The sequence below is a fragment of the Capricornis sumatraensis genome, chromosome 9, assembly GCF_032405125.1.
Source record: "Capricornis sumatraensis isolate serow.1 chromosome 9, serow.2, whole genome shotgun sequence".
Taxonomy (NCBI): Eukaryota; Metazoa; Chordata; class Mammalia; order Artiodactyla; family Bovidae; genus Capricornis; species Capricornis sumatraensis.
In genome coordinates, this window is record NC_091077.1 from 210,561 (window position 1) to 229,664 (window position 19,104).

Here is a 19,104-nt window from a genome sequence, read left to right on the forward strand (position 1 = left end):
GGATCGACTCACACCACGGTGGCACGTGGGACAGCCCTGTGGGAAAGCCTCGAGGGAAAACCACACATCATTTGATCCACGCGACGGGAAGCGTGACATTGCTGCTACAGCCTGGAAGGAAAGTGCACGTGCATGCCCCCACTCGAGACGAGGCCTGACTCCCCTGGGGAGACTCCAGAAGTACCCAAAGATCCATGTCAGCCCCTGAGAGGAATCCTCGGTTCCGGCCCTGACTCCTCACAAGGTTTTTGGCCCCGGTATCGACGGGAGAGGAATCCCGAGAGGCCCCCTAGCAACTCGCATAGGGACTGGCCTCTCCTGAGGCCACCAGGGCGGGTCCCTGAGGTCCCCGTCGTAACTCGAGAACACCTGCCGCAACTCGAGAAAATCCAGGAAGTTCTCCCTTCCAGGCGAGATGAGGCCTATTTCCGATGAGGCGTCTGGAGACTAATGACACCTTACCTCTGGAACTTCGAAAGGGTCTTTCACAGCCTTGCTGCAACTCAAGAAGTTCACCACCATACCCATCTCCACTAGAGAGGAAGCACGATGGTCCCGCCCACATCCAGAGGAGCCCCGTTTCCCCCTCGTAGCTCGAGATGAGGGATCCTTTCCCTGCTTTCAACGGGAAAGAATTCCCGGCGTTCCCGTCGCATCTCAAGGGGAGGCACTCTCAACAGGAAAGGCGAGAGGAACTCCATGGTCGTACCACCATTCCAAGAGTCCCCCAGATGTCTCAGTCCATTCCAGAGGAACCTCTTTGCCCTGCACTGGCTCATCTTTCACGCCGAGGATCGACTCACACCACGGTGGCACGTGGGACAGCCCTGTGGGAAAGGCTCGAGGGAAAGCCTCGAGGGAAAACCACAGATCCTTTGATCCACGCGACGGGAAGCGTGACATTGCTGCTACAGCCTGGAAGGAAAGCGCACGTGCATGCCCCCACTCGAGACGAGGCCTGACTCCCCTGGGGAGATTCCAGAAGTACCCAAAGATCCATGTCAGCCCCTGAGAGGAATCCTCGGTTCCGGCCCTGACTCCACACAAGGTTTTTGGCCCCGGTATCAACGGGAGAGGAATCCCGAGAGGCCCCCTAGCAACTCGCCTAGGGACTGGCCTCTCCTGAGGCCACCAGGGCGGGTCCCTGAGGTCCCCGTCGTAACTCGAGAACACCTGCCGCAACTCGAGAAAATCCAGGAAGTTCTCCCTTCCAGGCGAGATGAGGCCTATTTCCGATGAGGCCTCTGGAGACTAATGACACCTAACCTCTGGAACTTCGAAAGGGTCTTTCACACCCTTGCTGCAACTCAAGAAGTTCACCGCCATACCCGTCTCCACTAGAGAGGAAGCACGATGGTCCCGCCCACATCCAGAGGAGCCCCGTTTCCCCCTCGTAGCTCGAGATGAGGGATCCTTTCCCTGCTTTCAACGGGAAAGAATTCCCGGCGTTCCCGTCGCATCTCAAGAGGAGGCACTCTCAACAGGAAAGGCGAGAGGAACTCCATGGTCGTACCACCATTCCAAGAGTCCCCCAGATGTCTCAGTCCATTCCAGAGGAACCTCTTTGCCCTGCACTGGCTCATCTTTCACGCCGAGGATCGACTCACACCACGGTGGCACGTGGGACAGCCCTGTGGGAAAGCCTCGAGGGAAAACCACAGATCCTTTGATCCACGCGACGGGAAGCGTGACATTGCTGCTACAACCTGGAAGGAAAGCGCACGTGCATGCCCCCACTCGAGACGAGGCCTGACTCCCCTGGGGAGACTCCAGAAGTACCCAAAGATCCATGTCAGCCCCTGAGAGGAATCCTCGGTTCCGGCCCTGACTCCACACAAGCTTTTTGGCCCCGGTATCGACGGGAGAGGAATCCCGAGAGGCCCCGTAGCAACTCGCATGGGGACTGGCCTCTCCTGAGGCCACCAGGGCGGGTCCCTGAGGTCCCCGTCGTAACTCGAGAACACGTGCCGCAACTCGAGAAAATCCAGGAAGTTCTCCCTTCCAGGCGAGATGAGGCCTATTTCCGATGAGGCCTCTGGAGACTAATGACACCAAACCTCTGGAACTTCGAAAGGGTCTTTCACACCCTTGTTGCAACTCAAGAAGTTCACCGCCATACCCGTCTCCACTCGAGAGGAAGCACGATGGTCCCGCCCACATCCAGAGGAGCCCCGTTTCCCCCTCGTAGCTCGAGATGAGGGATCCTTTCCCTGGTTTCAACGGGAAAGAATTCCCGGCGTTCCCGTCGCATCTCAAGAGGAGGCACTCTCAACAGGAAAGGCGAGAGGAACTCCATGGTCGTACCACCATTCCAAGAGTCCCCCAGATGTCTCAGTCCATTCCAGAGGAATCTCTTTGCCCTGCACTGGCTCATCTTTCACGCCGAGGATCGACTCACAACACGGTGGCACGTGGGACAGCCCTGTGGGAAAGCCTCGAGGGAAAGCCTCGAGGGAAAACCACAGATCCTTTGATCCACGCGACGGGAAGCGTGACATTGCTGCTACAGCCTGGAAGGAAAGCGCACGTGCATGCCCCCACTCGAGACGAGGCCTGACTCCCCTGGGGAGACTCCAGAAGTACCCAAAGATCCATGTCAGCCCCTGAGAGGAATCCTCGGTTCCGGCCCTGACTCCACACAAGGTTTTTGGCCCCGGTATCGACGCGAGAGGAATCCCGAGAGGCCCCCTAGCAACTCGCATGGGGACTGGCCTCTCCTGAGGCCACCAGGGCGGGTCCCTGAGGTCCCCGTCGTAACTCGAGAACACCTGCCGCAACTCGAGAAAATCCAGGAAGTTCTCCCTTCCAGGCGAGATGAGGCCTATTTCCGATGAGGCGTCTGGAGACTAATGACACCTAACCTCTGGAACTTCAAAAGGGTCTTTCACACCCTTGCTGCAACTCAAGAAGTTCACCGCCATACCCGTCTCCACTCGAGAGGAAGCACAATGGTCCCGCCCACATCCAGAGGAGCCCCGTTTCCCCCTCGGAGCTCGAGATGAGGGATCCTTTCCCTGCTTTCAACGGGAAAGAATTCCCGGCGTTCCCGTCGCATCTCAAGAGGAGGCACTCTCAACAGGAAAGGCGAGAGGAACTCCATGGTCGTACCACCATTCCAAGAGTCCCCCAGATGTCTCAGTCCATTGCAGAGAAACCTCTTTGCCCTGCAGTGGCTCATCTTTCACGCCGAGGATCGACTCACACCACGGTCGCACGTGGGACAGCCCTGTGGGAAAGCCTCGAGGGAAAGCCTCGAGGGAAAACCACAGATCCTTTGATCCACGCGACGGGAAGCGTGACATTGCTCCTAAAGCCTGGAAGGAAAGCGCACGTGCATGCCCCCACTCGAGACGAGGCCTGACTCCCCTGGGGAGACTCCAGAAGTACCCAAAGATCCATGTCAGCCCCTGAGAGGAATCCTCGGTTCCGGCCCTGACTCCACACAAGGTTTTTGGCCCCGGTATCGACGGGAGAGGAATCCCGAGAGGCCCCCTAACAACTCGCATGGGGACTGGCCTCTCCTGAGGCCACCAGGGCGGGTCCCTGAGGTCCCCGTCGTAACTCGAAAACACCTGCCGCAACTCGAGAAAATCCAGGAAGTTCTCCCTTCCAGGCGAGATGAGGCCTATTTCCGATGAGGCGTCTGGAGACTAATGACACCTAACCTCTGGAACTTCGAAAGGGTCTTTCACACCATTGCTGCAACTCAAGAAGTTCACCGCCATACCCGTCTCCACTCGAGAGGAAGCACGATGGTCCCGCCCACATCCAGAGGAGCCCCGTTTCCCCCTCGTAGCTCGAGATGAGGGATCCTTTCCCTGCTTTCAACGGGAAAGAATTCCCGGCGTTCCCGTCGCATCTCAAGAGGAGGCACTCTCAACAGGAAAGGCGAGAGGAACTCCATGGTCGTACCACCATTCCAAGAGTCCCCCAGATGTCTCAGTCCATTCCAGAGGAACCTCTTTGCCCTGCACTGGCTCATTTTTCACGCCGAGAATCGACTCACACCACGGTGTCACATGGGACAGCCCTGTGGGAAAGCCTCGAGGGAAAGCCTCGAGGGAAAACCGCAGATCATTTGATCCACGCGACGGGAAGCGTGACATTGCTGCTACAGCCTGGAAGGAAAGTGCACGTGCATGCCCCCACTCGAGACGAGGCCTGACTCCCCTGGGGAGACTCCAGAAGTACCCAAAGATCCATGTCAGCCCCTGAGAGGAATCCTCGGTTCCGGCCCTGACTCCACACAAGGTTTTTGGCCCCGGTATCGACGGGAGAGGAATCCCGAGAGGCCCCCTAGCAACTCGCATAGGGACTGGCCTCTCCTGAGGCCACCAGGGCGGGTCCCTGAGGTCCCCGTCGTAACTCGAGAACACCTGCCGCAACTCGAGAAAATCCAGGAAGTTCTCCCTTCCAGGCGAGATGAGGCCTATTTCCGATGAGGCGTCTGGAGACTAATGACACCTTACCTCTGGAACTTCGAAAGGGTCTTTCACAGCCTTGCTGCAACTCAAGAAGTTCACCACCATACCCTGCCGGAATCCAGTGTGAGGAATCCCGCCCGTGACAAGGTCATGAGGAAGGAAGCTGACATACGCAAGGCGTGCTCAGACTTCAGGGACCCCTCTGGATATTCCTAAGCATGTACCCCAGCAAAAATCTGCTGGCTTTTGTGCTCTGCTTTTCCACTTTTCTGATATTCTCTGGAAAAAAGTCAATTCAGGGTTTTAGTCTTCTGCATTTGAAAGGGATGTTTCAGTTAAACCCCTCTGATAGCTCTCTAGTCTGCCTAACAGGTTCCCCAGACCTCTTACAGCTTGTGAATTGCTTACAGCCCCCCAACCGCGAGAGGCACAAAGCTTACAGCTTGTGAATTGCTTATAGCCCCCCAACCGCGGGAGGCACAAAGCTTAAAAGCATCTTAAAGATACAGAGCCTTTTCTAAAGAGTTAAATATTATATTGGTAGAGGGTTTTCACTGTTGACTCAAGGATTGCTGCCAGACCTCCTTATTCTTTATCTTTTAGGCACCTGGAAGGATGTTAATGTAAGCAGGATGTAGAAAAAGATACATAGTAGTTTTGATGTTAGCAACACTAGACTTTTGAGTTAATTGCTTCTCTTTTGCTATAAATCACTGCACTCCCTCTACTTGTTATAAGTTGCTGTATCCTTGCTGTCTAAGAATGTAACTTTCTTTAGTGCTTTCCGAGAGTGGCACCAGACCTTGGGAAGATCAACACAAATAAGTCTTGTGGTTGACAAACCCTTATCAGAAAAAAGGCTGTAAAATGTTAATTGGCCCTTTTGGTTGGAAGATGATGTAAATTACCTAAGACTTGTGTATACAATTAGGTATGCAGAGAGAAAAGCCTGGTTTTGATAAGAGTCTGGACTGCTAACGCTGCATAACTTTGTGTTACCCATTGATCTCCATGTTTTATCAAAAGTATAAAAGGCCTTCTGAACAATAAAGGACGGGACCAGATTCTCAGACCAGTTTCTCGGACTAGTCTCGGCCTGGTTTCTTGGGAATCTGGCTCCCCCCGTGTCTCTCTCTCTCTCTCTTTTTCTCTCCCTTTTCTTCCCTCTGCTCTTTACTTTAATTTCAGGCTGAATTTCCATCTGGGGCGCGGAGGCTCGCCAGGTCTACTTATTTGCCCTGGTTATTAAGATCCGCGAGAAAGGGAGCTTAAGGCGAGGCACCCTTAGATATTCAAGCGGGCACCGGTGGCCCAACGTAGATGGTGCAAATTCCTTGTCTGGAATTTTATTGGTCTTCCGCGTAAACCAAGCTATTCAGCCCTCTTTCTCCACTTAATCTTCCTACTGCACTACAGTTTCTTAATCTAATCTTATATTAATAAATAAACAAGTCTTTCCACGCCAACGCCGTCCACCCTTCGAATTCCCTGGATCCACCGGGGCTGGACCCCGGCAAGTGGCGCCCGGAACAGGCTATTCGAAGGTAGGTTCCTCGGAGCAAAAGCTCCCCCCGGAGCACTCTCTGTAGCTCCCCCCGGAGCACTCTCTGTTGCTCCCCCCGGAGCACTCTCTGTTGCTCCCCCCCGGAGTGACTTAATCACTCCCCCCGGAGTACTTTCGGGTTCTCCCCCAGTGTTGAGTGTTCGGGACGGCTAGGACCCCACTCAGGGTGCCGCGGACCCCCCTGTAGGATAGACAGGGTGAGGAGGAGTGGGAAGTGTTCAAGGGTTTAAGAGAAACCTGGTGCTCTAGAGGTTGAAAAGAAACCTGCTATCTTAGGGTTGAAAACAAAACCCCCCTCGCCAAAGGTAAAACCTTTTTGTTGAGGTAGACTTTTCTATAAGACTTAATTTTCTGACATGGGTAACAGTGAATCAAAAGAAAGACAGCTTTTTACAGGAGTAATCTTGCAGTTACTAACTAAACGAGGAATTAAAGTTAAAAAATCCAATATTCATTCATTTTTTTCCTTTGTACAAGAACAGTGTCCCTGGTTTCCAGAAGAAGGCACTGTTAACTTAGACACCTGGGAGAGAGTAGGAAAACAACTAAAAACTTACCATGCTGAACATGGCTCACAAAAGGTGCCTACTGACGCCTTTTCCTTATGGAATATAATTAGGGACGCTCTAGACCCTGCCCCTGAATCTGAAAAGGTACATCTTAAAGAGGAAAGTGCAGAGAAAAAGGTATCTATCGAAGAGGAGAGTGATGAAAAGGAGGCTACACCTAACTATCGGCAGTTGAGTCAAATGATAGCTGCAATGACTGCCCAAGAAAAGGTAATAGATAGAGATGACAAAAAAGAGCAGCTTTCAGATGAGGAAGATTTGGAAGAGGAAGTAAGTCAAGATCATTCTGATGAGGACTGGTCTTTATTAAATAAAGATGCTCCAAGGAGTTTAAGAGAAACTTCTCCAATTAGATTATCTGCTCCAAAGAGCTTAATAAAAACTTCCCCAACCAGACCACCTGCTTCCACAAATTCAAGAGAAATTTCCTTAATTAAGCCTTCTGCTTCCAGAGGCTCAAGACAAATGTCCCCCATCAGATTATATGCACCTGAGAGTTTAAGGCCAGATTCCCCAGATAAAACATCCGTAAGACCTAAACACAGAATGGATAAAAAATTCCCAAAGTACGAAGAAAGTGACATAGGACACCCCTTGCCCCCCCCTCCCTATAAGGGTGAGGGGCCTCCACTAGAAGCTCCCCGAAGAAGAGTTTTCTCTAGCCCAGATGATGAACTTGATCCCCACCTTGAGGCTTGTTTCCCCATAATATTTGGTGGAAGTGGTGGGAGAACAGCCCCCCACTGGGAACCCATTCCAATGAAAATGATTAAAGAACTCAAACAGGCTTGTGCTTTGTATGGGCCTAAAGCCCCGTACACTGTATCATTGGTGGAAGCTTTAGCGGGCAGATGGATGACACCCCATGACTGGAAGACAGTCGCTAAAGCTTGTCTGTCTGGAGGTCAATATGTACTTTGGAGAACTGAATATGAAGATCTAGCCCAAAAACAGGCTGATGCTAACCAAAAATATGGCCCAAGATATATTATAAAAAATATGTTGGCAGGGACTAATGATTTTGGAACACTTAGAGATCAAATGGGATTAGATAAAACCACTTTAGATCAAGTAACCGCCTGCGCCCTTGGGGCTTGGCGTTTGTTGCCTGAAGGGAAAGAATCTACCTCTTCCTTCTCAAATGTTAAACAAAAACCAGAAGAGCCATATGAAGACTTTATATCAAGACTTGCAGAGGCAGTCAACAGAGTAATTTCCAACACTGAGGCAGCTAGTATATTGATAAAACAACTGGCATTTGAAAATGCTAATTCTACCTGCCAGGCCATTTTACGTCCTATTAAAAAAACTGGGGAAATAATAGATTATATCAGGCAATGTGCAGATGTAGGACCAGCGATGATGCAGGGCGTTGCCATAGCTGCAGCCATAAAGGGAAATTCTTACCAGCAGGCAGTACAGTCCTTTTTTACAAATAGAAATAACCCGTCAAAGAGTCATTCCAGTAGTCCAGGCCAGAATATTGGTTTATCCAAGGCCTGCTTCTCTTGCGGACGGGAAGGGCACCTTATGCGAGCTTGTCCCCAAAAAGCAGCCGGTTCTTCTCTGCCGAATTCTCCCTCCCCGGCTGTGCCTACTAATCTCCCTAGATCTCTCTGCCCTCGTTGTCAAAAAGGATATCACTGGGCAAAAGAATGTAGGTCACAATTCCATAGAAATGGAGCCTTTTTGGGCCCCGACCAGCAGTCGGGAAACGGATTGAGGGGCCAGCCTCAGGCCCCGACAACAATTGGGGCAGCCTCACTGAACCCATTCATTCCCTTCGTCCCATCGCAGAACTCATCAGAGCAACCCCAGGCAGCGCAGGACTGGACCTCAGTTCCACCACCTCAGCAATATTAACACCAGATAGCCCCACTGTAAAAATACCTACAGGAGTTAAAGGCCCATTACCAACAGGTTTAGTAGGAATTATACTAGGCAGAAGTTCCTTAGCTATGCAAGGTCTCACAATCATCCCTGGAGTAATTGACTCAGATTATACAGGAGAAATCCAGATAATGATTTCACCCCCAACTAAAACTTTCCAAATACATCAGGGACAAAGAATAGCCCAACTTTTGCTTTTGCCTTACCACACTGCAATTGGGCGCACAGCTACTCAAAATGAAAGGCAGGATAAAGGATTTGGGTCTAGTGATATGGTTTTTTGGATAACAGAAATTACTCAGAAACGTCCTATGAAGACTATCCTGATTAATGGCAAGTCTATTGTGGGGTTATTAGACACAGGAGCAGATGTTTCTTGCATTTCAGGAAAAGACTGGCCCAGCTCCTGGCCCACACATACTACTGAAAATAACTTGGTGGGGATAGGAAGAGCCCCCACAATAGCCAAAAGTGCAAAAATTTTAGATTGGCAATTTGAGGATACCCGTGGAACTTTCCAACCTTATGTCGTTCCTTCGCTCCCCCTTACCCTGTGGGGGAGGGACGTGCTATCTCAAATGGGAGTGTTACTTTTTAGCCCTGATGATAAAGTGACCTCTCAGATGTTGCAGATGGGCTATGATCCATCAAAAGGATTGGGTAAACAACAGACAGGAATAATTGAGCCAATTTGCCCAACTCCTCGCAAGCTACGTGCTGGATTGGGATATCCAAATTTATAATTGAGGCCATTGTTTTTGCTGCCGACCCCATCACATGGAAATCTCAAGATCCGGTGTGGGTAGAACAGTGGCCTCTGCATAAGGAAAAATTATTGGCAGCTAAAGCATTAATCTTTGAACAATTAGAATTGGGACATATTGAGCCCTCCAATAGCCCCTGGAACACTCCTATTTTTGTCATTAAGAAAAAATCTGGTAAATGGCGACTTTTACAGGATTTGAGAGCTATTAATGCCACCATGGAGGACATGGGGGCCTTACAGCCTGGGCTCCCTTCCCCAGTAGCCGTTCCAGAGGGATATAATATAATTGTTATTGATTTACAAGATTGTTTTTTCACTATTCCCTTAAATCCTGAGGATAAAAAGCGATTTGCCTTTAGTCTGCCATCAGAAAATCTTAAACAGCCTTATTTACGGTTTCAGTGGAAGGTTCTGCCTCAGGGAATGAAAAATAGCCCTACTTTATGCCAAAAATTTGTTAATGCCGCTCTAGAAGATACTAGGGCTAAATATGAACACGTGTATATGATTCACTATATGGATGATATTTTAATAGCTCATCCTGATAGAGTTCACCTGCAGACTGTGCTCCAGGACCTGACCCAGGCATTGACAGACAGAGGCCTAAAAATTGCCCCAGAAAAAATTCAAATCAATCCGCCCATAACTTACTTAGGAAGAGTCATAAATTCGGAAACGGTGACTCATACCCCGCTGCAATTGAGAAAAGACCATCTTATTACTTTAAATGATTATCAAAAACTCTTAGGTGATATTAATTGGATTAGACCATATTTAAAATTAACCACTGCCGAATTAAAACCTCTTTTTAACACTTTACGCGGGGATCCTGATCCAACCTCAAAAAGACAATTAACAGCTGAGGCTCAAGAAGCCCTAGGCAAAGTAGAAGCAGCCTTATCAAATAGCTATGTAAAAAGAATTGATTTGACGATGACGTGGCAGTTCCTTTGCCTAGCTACTCCAACGGCACCTACGGGAGTTCTGTGGCAACGCGGCCCTTTAGAATGGATCCATCTTCCTACCCAAGCTAAAAAAGTCGTGGCTTCTTATCCTGGTTTAATTGCCACATTAATGCTAAAAGGAAGGAAGCGGAGCATTGAATTGTTTGGTAAAGAGCCATCAGAGATTGTAATTCCATATAATAAGGAGCAGCTTGATGCTCTTTTAATGTTTGATGAAGACTGGCAGATTGCCATAGGGAATTACTGTGGTCAAATTTTGCATCATTTACCCTCGCATGTTTTACTAAATTTTATGTCTAACCATCCAGTTATTTTTCCTGTCCGGTGTAAACAGTTCCCTATTTCAGATGCTCAGGTAGTCTTTACTGATGGATCGGCTAACGGTAGAGCCTCTATAGTCACAAGAGATCATCAAAAACTTTTGGAAACACAAGAAACTTCAGCTCAAAGGGCTGAAATCACAGCTGTTATTGAGGCCTTTGTTATGTTTGCGGAGAAAGAATTTAACCTTTATTCTGACTCTCAGTATGTGGTCAGGCTGTTTCCACACATTGAGACTGCAGTTTTGCCTGAAAACAAAACTGCTATCTTCCATTTGTTAACTAAACTGCAGCAGCAAATATGGAAAAGAAATCGGGCGTTCTTTATCGGCCACATTCGGGCTCATTCCGGCCTGCCTGGCCCTTTAAATGCTCTCAATGAATTGGCAGATTCGTTAACCAGGATTTCAGTGGCTTCTGTTTTTGAAGAAGCTCGAGCTTCTCACTCACTTCATCACCAAAATGCCACTGCCTTACGATACCAGTTTCAAATTCCTCGAGAATCTGCCCGAGAGATTGTTCGTTCTTGTTCACATTGTCCTACTACCGTGAATGCTTTGCCTCTGGGAGTTAACCCTCGCGGTCTCAAACCTAATGCACTCTGGCAAATGGATGTAACCCATGTCTCTTCATTTGGAAAACTGTCTTTTGTTCATGTAACTGTAGATACCTTCTCTCATGTTATTATTGCCACTGCTCGTACAGGGGAAGCAGTTAAAGATGTAATACAACATCTTTTTACATGCTTTTCCTATCTGGGCTTGCCAAAAGCTTTAAAAACTGATAATGCTCCTGCTTACACTTCTAAATCTTTTCAGCAATTCTGTACAAGATTTCAAATTAAACATAACACCGGCATCCCTTATAACCCACAAGGACAAGCCATTGTGGAAAGAGCACATCAAACACTGAAAATCCATATTCAAAAACTAAAAGAAGGGGAATTTAAATATAGTTCCCCCCATCAGATTTTGCAACATGCTCTTTTCGTAATAAATAACTTAAATGCTGATTCATCCGGAAACACTGCAATGCTTCGCCATTGGTGCCCAGAGCAATTGAATGCAAAACCATTAGTAAAATGGAGGGACCTTCTTTCCGGACAATGGAAAGGTCCTGACCCCTTATTAACCAATGGGCGAGGGTATGCTTGTGTTTTTCCACAGGACGCGGACGCTCCGATTTGGGTTCCAGACAGACTAATTCGCCATGTCTCAGCTCCCCGGATACCAGAATCCCCCGCCACCGCGATCTCTAAAAAGGAAGAAACTCCCTCTTCCCCCGCTCCCTCCGCCAGCACGGGCAACGCCGCTGACCCCAGGACAGCTGACATTGGAGATCCCGGATAGGCGCGGATCGGAGCCACCCACTGGACAGATGTCACGACTTCAGATACAGGATATTGCACCCCCTGATTTTTTGCCTCGCAGGAATCCATTAGGACGCCCAGCTCAGTCAACCCAACAAGCCTCCTTGCCCACCTGGGGACAGATTAAAGCTCTCTGTCGCCAGGCACAGGGGATAGCTACCCTACAGGGATCGTCAGTCTCTCCTGAAAAGGTGTTTATTGCCATGCTTGCCTTGCTCTCTTGCCAGGTAAGCGCTGCTCCCATTCCAACCAAATATTGGGCGTTTCTCCCGGATCCTCCAACTTTCCAAGTTGTTACTTGGAACAGTGACCCCATACGAGTTAGTACAGACCAGCCTCGCCTTTTGGGAGGATCTTATACTTCCTATACAAAAGACCAATACCCTATTAATTTCAATTATACCTTTAAAGGACTAGCAGATGATTTTCCTGTCTGCTTTAATTTTCCTCCTGGCCTTACAGGAGACTTCTTTACCAAGACAGGATGCGTTGGAGCCTCCACAAAAGCAGTTATGACAGATTCCCCAACCTCTAAATTTGCATCTATAGGGGATCGGTCTGCTTGGATATTACGAGCCCGTATGCCTGGGGTCCTTGGCCCCTATAAGTCTTTGTCTCTCAAAACTCCATCAGAATATCCAAATTGTGATGATGTTGCTCCCTCAGATGTTATTTGGAAAACTATAGATGATCATTCAGGATATCCGATTTGGAAATCTTGTATTTATAATTCGAGAGTAGATTACAATATGCTGGGAGGAAGAAATTGTGCGATTCAGGACTGGAGCAACCCAAATCCAGGTCAAGACCCTGAGTCTGACGATGACTTTATCAATAGATTGGATAATTGGAAAGAATATTCAATTTCTTGGCCGTTAGTTGCCACCAGACGGCATAATAACCAATTTGTTCCCCCTATGCTGTCTTATATAACTAGAGGTAAAACCTTTTGGCAGCCAGAAATTTGGAGAGCCCTTGCGGCTACCGCCCCTATTATTTTAATCCGACCAAAAAATACCTCTATTTACTCTATTTTAGCTTGTCTACTCTCTCCTTATGTTTTTCTTTTCACTAATGATTCTGAAAGACTTAACATACAATTGAATTATACAGGTGGACCCCATGTAGTGTCTTGTGAACAATGTATGCTTTCATCCTGTTTAACTCCTCAATATAAAGTTTGCTCTTTCATGGTTTTAAAACGTCCGCCCTATCTCATGGTACCTGTAACTGTAGCCACGTATTGGTATGATAACCATGGCCTAGCTGTACTGCAACAGCTACAAGATTTAATGCGAACACGACGGTTTGTGGGCTTACTTGTTTTGGGAATATCAGCTTTGATAACCGCAATTACTTCTGTTACTGTGGCGGCATTATCATTGTCTCAACAAGTGTATACTGCCCAATATGTTGACACCGTATCCAAAAATGTTTCTCTAACGCTGGCAACCCAGGAAATTATAGATAGGAAGCTAGAAATAAGGATTGATGCCTTAGAAGAAGCAGTAATGCATATTGGGAATGAATTACAGAGTCTGAAAATGAAATTGGCTCTTTCATGTCATGCCGATTACCGGTGGATATGTGTTACATCCCTGAAAGTAAATGAGACAGATTTTAAATGGGAGAGGGTCAAAAATCATATTTTAGGTGTCTGGAACAGCTCAGATATTAGTTTAGATTTAGGGAAACTTCATAATCAGATTCAGACCTTGGAACACTCCCGATTAGATTTTACCGCCACAGGAGAAGCCAATGACTTTTTCCACACCTTCTCTGACTTCATTTCTGGAAAAACTCTTCTGACTACTGTCTCTAGCTATGCTGCTGTGGGTGCCATAATCCTGCTCCTTGTAATCGTGCTTCCTTGTGTTGTCAGGACTCTTCGGCAGAGCATTCGGAATCTCGCGACTGAACTGCACCTAATTTTTTTAAAAAACTAATAAAGAAGGGGGAGTTGCCGGAAGCCAGTGTGAGGAATCCCGCCCGTGACAAGGTCATGAGGAAGGAAGCTGACATACGCAAGGCGTGCTCAGACTTCAGGGACCCCTCTGGATATTCCTAAGCATGTACCCCAGCAAAAATCTGCCGGCTTTTGTGCTCTGCTTTTCCACTTTTCTGATATTCTCTGGAAAAAAGTCAATTCAGGGTTTTAGTCTTCTGCATTTGAAAGGGATGTTTCAGTTAAACCCCTCTGATAGCTCTCTAGTCTGCCTAACAGGTTCCCCAGACCTCTTACAGCTTGTGAATTGCTTACAGCCCCCCAACCGCGAGAGGCACAAAGCTTACAGCTTGTGAATTGCTTACAGCCCCCCAACCGCGGGAGGCACAAAGCTTAAAAGCATCTTAAAGATACAGAGCCTTTTCTAAAGAGTTAAAAATTATATTGGTAGAGGGTTTTCACTGTTGACTCAAGGATTGCTGCCAGACCTCCTTATTCTTTATCTTTTAGGCACCTGGAAGGATGTTAATGTAAGCAGGATGTAGAAAAAGATACATAGTAGTTTTGATGTTAGCAACACTAGACTTTTGAGTTAATTGCTTCTCTTTTGCTATAAATCACTGCACTCCCTCTACTTGTTATAAGTTGCTGTATCCTTGCTGTCTAAGAATGTAACTTTCTTTAGTGCTTTCCGAGAGTGGCACCAGACCTTGGGAAGATCAACACAAATAAGTCTTGTGGTTGACAAACCCTTATCAGAAAAAAGGCTGTAAAATGTTAATTGGCCCTTTTGGTTGGAAGATGATGTAAATTACCTAAGACTTGTGTATACAATTAGGTATGCAGAGAGAAAAGCCTGGTTTTGATAAGAGTCTGGACTGCTAACGCTGCATAACTTTGTGTTACCCATTGATCTCCATGTTTTATCAAAAGTATAAAAGGCCTTCTGAACAATAAAGGACGGGACCAGATTCTCAGACCAGTTTCTCGGACTAGTCTCGGCCTGGTGTCTTGGGAATATGGCTCCCCCCGTGTCTCTCTCTCTCTCTCTTTTTCTCTCCCTTTTCTTCCCTCTGCTCTTTACTTTAATTTCAGGCTGAATTTCCATCTGGGGCGCGGAGGCTCGCCAGGTCTACTTATTTGCCCTGGTTATTAAGATCCGCGAGAAAGGGAGCTTAAGGCGAGGCACCCTTAGATATTCAAGCGGGCACCGGTGGCCCAACGTAGATGGTGCAAATTCCTTGTCTGGAATTTTATTGGTCTTCCGCGTAAACCAAGCTATTCAGCCCTCTTTCTCCACTTAATCTTCCTACTGCACTACAGTTTCTTAATCTAATCTTATATTAATAAATAAACAAGTCTTTCCACGCCAACGCCGTCCACCCTTCGAATTCCCTGGATCCAACGGGGCTGGACCCCGGCAATACCCGTCTCCACTAGAGAGGAAGCACGATGGTCCCGCCCACATCCAGAGGAGCCCCGTTTCCCCCTCGTAGCTCGAGATGAGGGATCCTCTCCCTGCTTTCAACGGGAAAGAATTCCCGGCGTTCCCGTCGCATCTCAAGAGGAGGCACTCTCAACAGGAAAGGCGAGAGGAACTCCATGGTCGTACCACCATTCCAAGAGTCCCCCAGATGTCTCAGTCCATTCCAGAGGAACCTCTTTGCCCTGCACTGGCTCATCTTTCATGCCGAGGATCGACTCACACTACGGTGGCACGTGGGACAGCCCTGTGGGAAAGCCTCGAGGGAAAGCCTCGAGGGAAAACCACAGATCCTTTGATCCACGCGACGGGAAGCGTGACATTGCTGCTACCGCCTGGAAGGAAAGCGCACGTGCATGCCCCCACTCGAGACGAGGCCTGACTCCCCTGGGGAGACTCCAGAAGTACCCAAAGATCCATGTCAGCCCCTGAGAGGAATCCTCGGTTCCGGCCCTGACTCCACACAAGGTTTTTGGCCCCGGTATCAACGGGAGAGGAATCCCGAGAGGCCCCCTAGCAACTCGCCTAGGGACTGGCCTCTCCTGAGGCCACCAGGGCGGGTCCCTGAGGTCCCCGTCGTAACTCGAGAACACCTGCCGCAACTCGAGAAAATCCAGGAAGTTCTCCCTTCCAGGCGAGATGAGGCCTATTTCCGATGAGGCGTCTGGAGACTAATGACACCTAACCTCTGGAACTTCGAAAGGGTCTTTCACACCCTTGCTGCAACTCAAGAAGTTCACCGCCATACCCGTCTCCACTCGAGAGGAAGCACGATGGTCCCGCCCACATCCAGAGGAACCCCGTTTCCCCCTCGTAGCTCGAGATGAGGGATCCTTTCCCTGCTTTCAACGGGAAAGAATTCCCGGCGTTCCCGTCGCATCTCAAGAGGAGGCACTCTCAACAGGAAAGGCGAGAGGAACTCCATGGTCGTACCACCATTCCAAGAGTCCCCCAGATGTCTCAGTCCATTCCAGAGGAACCTCTGTGCCCTGCACTGGCTCATCTTTCACGCCGAGGATCGACTCACACCACGGTGGAACGTGGGACAGCCCTGTGGGAAAGCCTCGAGGGAAAACCACAGATCCTTTGATCCACGCGACGGGAAGCGTGACATTGCTGCTACAGCCTGGAAAGAAAATGCACGTGCATGCCCCCACTCGAGACGAGGCCTGAATCCCCTGCGGAGACTCCAGAAGTACCCAAAGATCCATGTCAGCCCCTGAGAGGAATCCTCGTTTCCGGCCCTGACTCCACACAAGGTTTTTGGCCCCGGTATCGACGGGAGAGGAATCCCGCGAGGCCCCCTAGCAACTCGCATGTGGACTGGCCTCTCCTGAGGCCACCAAGGCGGGTCCCTGAGGTCCCCGTCGTAACTCGAGAACACCTGCCGCATCTCGAGAAAATCCAGGAAGTTCTCCCTTCCAGGCGAGATGAGGCCTATTTCCGATGAGGCGTCTGGAGACTAATGACACCTAACCTCTGGAACTTCGAAAGGGTCTTTCACACCCTTGCTGCAACTCAAGAAGTTCACCGCCATACCCGTCTCCACTCGAGAGGAAGCACGATGGTCCCGCCCACATCCAGAGGAGCCCCGTTTCCCCCTCGTAGCTCGAGATGAGGGATCCTTTTCCTGCTTTCAACGGGAAAGAATTCCCGGCGTTCCCGTCGCATCTCAAGAGGAGGCACTCTCAACAGGAAAGGCGAGAGGAACTCCATGGTCGTACCACCATTCCAAGAGTCCCCCAGATGTCTCAGTCCATTCCAGAGGAAACTCTTTGCCCTGCACTGGCTCATCTTTCACGCCGAGGATCGACTCACACCACGGTGGCACGTGGGACAGCCCTGAGGGAAAGCCTCGAGGGAAAGCCTCGAGGGAAAACCACAGATCCTTTGATCCATGCGAAGGGAAGCGTGACATTGCTGCTACAGCCTGGAAGGAAAGCGCACGTGCATGCCCCCACTCGAGACGAGGCCTGACTCCCCTGGGGAGACTCCAGAAGTACCCAAAGATCCATATCAGCCCCTGAGAGGAATCCTCGGTTCCGGCCCTGACTCCACACAAGGTTTTTGGCCCCGGTATCGACGGGAGAGGAATCCCGAGAGGCCCCCTAGCAACTCGCATGGGGACTGGCCTCTCCTGAGGCCACCAGGGCGAGTCCCTGAGGTCCCCGTCGTAACTCGAGAACACCTGCCGCAACTCGAAAAATCCAGGAAGTTCTCCCTTCCAGGCGAGATGAGGCCTATTTCCGATGAGGCGTCTGGAGACTAATGACACCTAACCTCTGGAACTTCGAAAGAGTCTTTCACACCCTTGTTGCAACTCAAGAAGTTCACCGCCATACCCGTCTCCACTCGAGAGGAAGCACGATGGTCCCGCCCACATCCAGAGGAGCCCCGTTTCCCCCTCGTAGCTCGAGATGAGGGATCCTTTGCCTGCTTTCAATGGGAAAGAATTCCCGGCGTTCCCGTCGCATCTCAAGAGGAGGCACTCTCAACAGGAAAGGCGAGAGGAACTCCATGGTCGTACCACCATTCCAAGAGTCCCCCAGATGTCTCAGTCCATTCCAGAGGAACCTCTTTGCCCTGCACTGGCTCATCTTTCACGCCGAGGATCGACTCACACCACGGTGGCACGTGGGACAGCCCTGTGGGAAAGCCTCGAGGGAAAGCCTCGAGGGAAAACCACAGATCCTTTGATCCACGCGACGGGAAGCGTGACATTGCTGCTACAGCCTGGAAGGAAAGCGCACGTGCATGCCCCCACTCGAGACGAGGCCTGACTCCACTGGGGAGTCTCCAGACGTACCCAAAGATCCATGTCAGCCCATGAGAGGAATCCTCGGTTACGGCCCTGACTCCACACAAGGTTGTTGGCCCAGGTATCGACGGGAGAGGAATCCCGAGAGGCCCCCTAGCAACTCGCATAGGGACTGGCCTGTCCTGAGGCCACCAGGGCGGGTCCCTGAGGTCCCCGTCGTAACTCGAGAACACCTGTCGCAACTCGAGAAAATCCAGGAAGTTCTCCCTTCCAGGCGAGATGAGGCCTATTTCTGATGAGGCGTCTGGAGACTAATGACACCTAACCTCTGGAACTTCGAAAGGGTCTTTCACACCCTTGCTGCAACTCAAGAAGTTCACCGCCATACCCGTCTCCACTCGAGAGGAAGCACGATGGTCCCGTCCACATCCAGAGGAGCCCCGTTTTCCCCTCGTAGCTCGAGATGAGGGATCCTTTCCCTGGTTTCAAAGGGAAAGAGTTCCCGGCGTTCCCGTCGCATCTCAAGAGGAGGCACTCTCAACAGGAAAGGCGAGAGGAACTCCATGGTCGTACCACCATTCCAAGAGTCCCCCAGATGTCTCAGTCCATTCCACAGGAACCTCTTTGTCCTGCACTGGCTCATCTTTCACGCCGAGGATCGACTCACACCACGGTGGCACGTGGGACAGCCCTGTGGGAAAGCCTCGAGGGAAATCCACAGATCCTTTGATCCACGCGACGGGAAGCGTGACATTGCTGCTACAGCCTGGAAGGAAAGTGCACGTGCATGCCCCCACTCGAGACGAGGCCTGACTCCCCTGGGGAGACTCCAGAAGTACCCAAAGATCCATGTCAGCCCCTGAGAGGAATCCTCGGTTCCGGCCCTGACTCCATACAAGGTTTTTGGCCCCGGTATCGACGGGAGAGGAATCCCGAGAGGCCCCCTAGCACCTCGCATAGGGACTGGCCTCTCCTGAGGCCACCAGGGCGGGTTCCTGAGGTCCCCGTCGTAACTCGAGAACACCTGCCGCAACTCGAGAAAATCCAGGAA